Source organism: Bison bison, unplaced genomic scaffold (assembly GCF_000754665.1).
Source record: "Bison bison bison isolate TAMUID 2011002044 unplaced genomic scaffold, Bison_UMD1.0 scf7180017864527, whole genome shotgun sequence".
Lineage (NCBI taxonomy): Eukaryota > Metazoa > Chordata > Mammalia > Artiodactyla > Bovidae > Bison > Bison bison.
In genome coordinates this window covers 3,128,065-3,133,878 of record NW_011495078.1, presented here as the reverse complement: position 1 = coordinate 3,133,878, position 5,814 = coordinate 3,128,065, and positions in this window count along the sequence as shown.

Genomic DNA, 5,814 nt, shown 5'->3' with positions numbered 1-5,814 from the left:
TGTGTTCGTACGGTCCTGCTGCGTGTTTCTTGTCCCCCAGTCGTTTGCCTCTCATGCACTCTCCAGGACATAGGGTTTATTTCTCTGTAGGTGTTTGTGTTTTATGGGAATTACAATCCTGATAATGATTTACATGTTTGTTACTGTATTTTATAATTTTATGCCATGGGTGGTGCTCCCTTTCTTCAAAATACAGATTTTAAAAAATCATTTCTAGAACTTTTTTTTCTACATTTTTTTTTTTTTTTTTGATGTAAAGTACCTGAAATTCCTGGGACCTTGTCATTGTTTGAGCTTCACCGTGGAAAGCTCTGTCGACTTACAGCCCGAGTCCGATGTCTTCGAATGTTTCATTCATTGATCGGGAGACGGTTCCTTCCCTTGCCCTGTGTTCCAGGCACATGGATGGTGAGCCTTTTATTGAAATCTCATCCTCTGACTTCAGTACGGATTACAGGAAATGATGCACCCTCCTTTGAAGGGTATGCAGGGGACACAGCCGTTCAAAGGTCTCCAGGGTACCGGCGAGTGGGCTGAGATGGCTGGTCTGAGCAGTGATGCGGCGCAAGACTCTGGTCCTCTCCGAGCTCCGCTGCCCGCTCGCCCCGCTAGACCCTGCCCCTGTGGTGATGCGCCCGCCTCGCTCCTCCGTGCGCTTCTGCTGGCCTGGGACTGGCGTGTCTTGCATCTTGGAACTTTTTATTCATACCAGCCTTTGCCAAGTTATTGTGCCAATAAAAGGGTGCAACTCTGTTCTCCCGCGGTGTGGTGAATGTGCTGTCGTCGTTTTCCTCGGTTGCTTTTGCTTCCTGATCTGCGGAGGCAAGGAGACCTCCCTGCATTCTTCTCACAGCATCTTGCAAACTTCAGAATCAATGGAGTTTTGGTTTGTTTGTGTTACAGGTTTTTTGATGTGGACAGTTTTAAAAGTCTTCATTGAATTTCTTGCAATACTGTTTCTGTTTGTTTTTCTGGGGGGGGGGGTGTTGCCCCTAGGGCATGTGGAATGTTAACTCCCCAACCTGGGATCAAACCAGCACCCCCTGCGTGGGAAGGTGAAGTCTTAACCACTGGACCACCAGGGAAGTGCCCTGGTTTAAGATTTTTATGGTTATTCATATAAAACTACTAGATAGACATACTTCAGTTGTAAGCATAGTATGTTGATTATATGGGAATAATAATAGGCAAATAAATGAGGAGAGGCCTTCCCTTGAAAGACAGTGCGTGTCCTCACAGATTGCACACCGAGTGGAGGAGACCACGCGGAGAAGCTCCTGGGTGGGGCAGGAGACAGAGGAAGGGAGCTGGGGGGCTGAGCGTTTCCTGGGTTTCCTGGGAAGGAATGCTGAGGCGAGGCGTGCATGTCCAGAACTGATGGGTTCGGAGGATTTCGGGGACTTCTGGTGCAGAGGCTGCCCGTGGTTGTCGCCTGCTGGCCCCAAGCAGGGGCACAGTGCTCTGGAGTTGGGGGATGGGAAAGGGGATGGAGAAGGTGGGGGGTGTCTGGGGTGGTCATAGTTGTTCTCTGTCCCTGGGACTTAGGTGCCCCCAGGAGAGGCCGTTCCTCCAGCCTCGGCCAGGCGGGGATGCGGAAGCATCGGAACGCAGAAAATTAAAGGCGGATTTGAGACATGGGTAAGACGCACCAGGACCGATGACATCCAACAACCTCAGGGGGTGTCACCCAGCCCTACTCCTCCTGCCTTCCGAACCTCAGCCCCTGACAACAGAGACCCCACTGTCCTTGACACACAGGATTTCCCGGCTACACCTTTACACCGAAGGCACTCCGTGGCCCTGGTCAGATGAAAGGGGTGAACTGGATCTCTGCCCCTAACACACCGTGTTTTTATTTAGACCAGAGGGAAGAGTGAACAGTTTGGGCATTCGACCTGTGAGAACTTGTTTCAAATGTGCATAGAGCCCTAGCTGTGACTGTTTCAGCGGCTTTGCACCCGGTATTCCAATCTTGATACTGACCTATGCCTTCTTGATAATTCTCATCGTTTAAGTATTGACCCTGAATTGAAGCTCAGAGCTTTAATTGAGCTCAGAATATAAACCCTCATCTTTACAGTTCCAAACCCCGGGCCATTTGAACGTGATATACTGAAACGCTATACTTACTGTGTGGAATCTGTCTCAAGAAACCTGATTAAATGGTCTTTTGGAGGTTGCACTGTTGCTACAGCTCTGGTGGAGACCTGTGACAGGGGAACCGTGCATGAAGCTAGCCTCCCAGGAGCAGGTGGATCCAAATGACACACTGTTCTATCAATCGTCACGGTTAGGGGCTCGTGTAATTACAATCTGATCCTGACCATCACCTCCTCAGGGTACCTCGAGTGATGCAATAATAAATATTTAATATCTAGTAATCCTTTTGCACTGAAGAATTGATGCTTTTGAACTGTGGTGTTGGAGAAGACTCTTGAGAGTCCCTTGGACTGCAAGAAGATCCAACCAGTCCATCCTAAAGAAGATCAGTCCCGGGTGTTCATTGGAAGGACTGTTGTTGAAGCTGAAACTCCAATACTTTGGCCACCTGATGTGAAGAGCTGACTCATTTGAAAAGTCCCTGATGCTGGGAAAGAATGAGGGCAGGAGGAGAAGGGGAGGACAGAGGATGAGATGGCTGGATGGCATCACCAACTCAATGGGCATGAGTTTGGGTAAACTCCAGGAGTTGGTGATGGACAGGGAGGCCTGGCTTGCTGCAGTTCATGGGGTCGCAAAGAGTCAGACACGACTGAGCGACCAAACTGAACTGAACTGAATCCTTTTGTCTCATCTAAGGTCATTCATCTTCTACAGCTAAAGGCCAAACCCCTTGAAGATTTTCTAAAACAGTCTCCTGACTCAGTCAGTACAAGTCTTCTCCACACAGTGGAGAGATTTCAGTGTTCATCACTACCCTGCACCCAGCAGATTGTCCTGTTCCACTTACATGATGGAAAAATCAGCCAAGACGCAAAGCATTCATAGCCACGATAGTATTATTAATAACAAAATTAATAGTTGTAATAATATGAGATAAAGTCCGAGTCTGAGGGGGTATTAAATGTACTCTCAAACTGGTTCTCTAGCAATTACAGCGTTGTCAGGATAATAAACAGGGGTGCTATTCTGGGTAATAAAGCACAGAATGTTATTCCACATAAGCAAGATTTCAACAAATATGTATGTTTGCAGTATATTTAATGATGGTATTTTAATTGCTATCAGACCATAAGGTATGAATTATGATATATGATCAGGCTTGAGACCTTATGTTTAGCAATATAATTGGTATGAATTATTACCCTGTGTTCAAACACTGCCCAGCCTCATTGCTTTAAAGAAATGCTTTATGAGGGGGCTCTAAAAGCTACTATCAAAATGTTCATAGTGGGTTAAAATGATTTAAAATGCTTTTTCTACAGTGGAAAAATATATCATTAGTATTCTTAAATAGTGGTATGTAATTTAGTAGAATTATGCTACCCAATAAAAGCAACAGCCAATTAAAATCTTAGATTTGTAAATGAACCTCACATAAGAACATTACAGACTTGGACAAAACGTATATTATGAATTCCACAGTCCAGAAGTTTGGATACATTTCTGGGAAAATTCTATTCCTGCCCATTTTTAGCCAGACATCAAACGCAACTCCAATCGTGAGAAAGAGCACTAGGTTATTACAACTTTGGGGACTTCCCTGGCAGTCCAGTGACTAAAACTCGGCTCCCAGTGCAAGAGCCACAAGTTCAGGTCCTGCTTGGGGAACTAAGATCCCACAAGTCGCACCACAAGTCCCACACTCCAGAGTGGGACACATTTCACCGCTAAGGTGAAAGCCCCTCAGTCGTGTCTGACTCTGCAGACCCATGGACTGTAGCCCGCCAGGCTCCTTTGTCCATGGGGATTCTCCAGGCAAGAATACTGGAGTGGGTATTCCAGGGGAAGATCCCCTGGAGGAGATCTTCTGAACCCAGGGATTGAACCTAGGTCTTCTGCATTGCAGGCAGATTTTTAGCCATCTGAGCCACCATGGAAGCCCTTTGTTTCAACTTTTACATGTATGCCTTTAGTTAGAAGTTTAAAAGTTTGATTTTTATTTTGATTCTCATTGGGAAATTTGCAACAAAAGTCATTCAAAGGTTGGAAAAAAAGTGTTCCAAGTAAAAGTTTGATGTAATTTTATTACATTTTTCAAAGCTGTACATAAAAATCCAGGTAACAGGGATGAAAGCCATTATATTTCTATTTATTGTGCAATGGTAGGTACTCCACAATGTTCATGGTTTCCCAAAACATTAGCACTGCTTCCAAAAAACTGAAAATATATTCTTCACCCTATTGTACTTCCTTTACATCTTATTCATAAGCAGTGACTTTATCAAACAAATCCTACAATGTTCTAAGAACCCTGTGAGTTACAAAGTTACCCACCTAGCAAGGGGTTGGAGCATGCTGAGTTACAGCCTGGAAGAATTACCTTTGTGGTCTTTCTCTTTACCTAAGTACCACAGACCCCTGGGATGTTCCATTATTGTGGTTTCAGTAAGTTTCTCAGAAACCCAGAGGATGCTTTGTAAAACTGTAAAGATGACACTTTCAAAGGATAAGTCTTAATAGATTGCCTATAATACATTTCTATCACCTATTCTAATTTCTCAGATGACTTTTCAGGTTTTTTTAAATCTATTTATACCTCAAATAGCAATTTTGTATGATCTGACAGCACAATAGCATCTGAATTTTACGTTGTTTCCTGGATCGTTACAATGGCGGAAGAAAATCTTGATGTCTTCTCATTAGAAAATATCAAAGGTAGATAAACCTATGCATTTATTTCAATTGTTGTTTTATAATAGGAATGCATCCGATGTGTCTTCTCTCTCCTTTGAATTAATCATCGACAGACATCCAGGCCTGTCTGCTTGCTTGCGTTTTCCTAGAGCCCTGGGGAGCGGATTTGCTTCAAAAGAAGGCTCCAGAGCTGGCCCGGATGACATTCTCCTGATGTCCCCACTTAGTTTATAAAGAAAATGAAAAAGAATGAAACTATTGATAAATTCCAAGGGGAAAGATCAAAGCGCTAAAGAAAAATGGAATAATACCAAATTCAACTGGAGGTTTTGATCTTTGAAGATTCCTGCAAACAAAGAGAAAGAGGTCCCTGATCTAAAACAATGAGTGGAAAAGTGTGTAAACTCTGTCACATCACGTGAGGTTCTTCTCATTGAACCTGTCTTGGGGGCTCTATTAAGCTACATTCCATCAAACGAGGTCTTGTATGATAATCAGGAGAGCTGGTCCACCCAGCAGAGTCCCTACTGGGGTTCACCGACATAATTGTTGACTAACATAAGCAACCTTAATAATAACAAATGGAGCATTTTTGGAATACTTTTGTGTATAAACAGACTGTATATACATTTCTGTTGTAGGGGAAAGGATTCTTCATAAAAATTCTCTGTTTGGAGAACTGTTGTGATTCCCTTGGGCCTCAGAGCTGTTTTAAGAAGATAACATTCCATATTTTCAAAAGCAAGATAACTTCCCAAGGAGAAGAGAAGAGACATGGCTAGAAATCCACATGGCCGTGATCTCAGCTCCTGAAGGTTGTCAAGGGCAGGGATGGAGGGAATTTGAGGTGATGCTGCCTCGTTGCTGGGCACTGGATATGCCTACCTTCCAGCCCCAGGTGAAAGGCAGACCCTCCAGAGCCAGAATGCTTGATGCCCAGACGCCCAAACGCCACAAGGTTGCTTGCTCACAATGACTCTAAGAAAAGACTCATTAAAGGTCCGAGGTGCTACATCC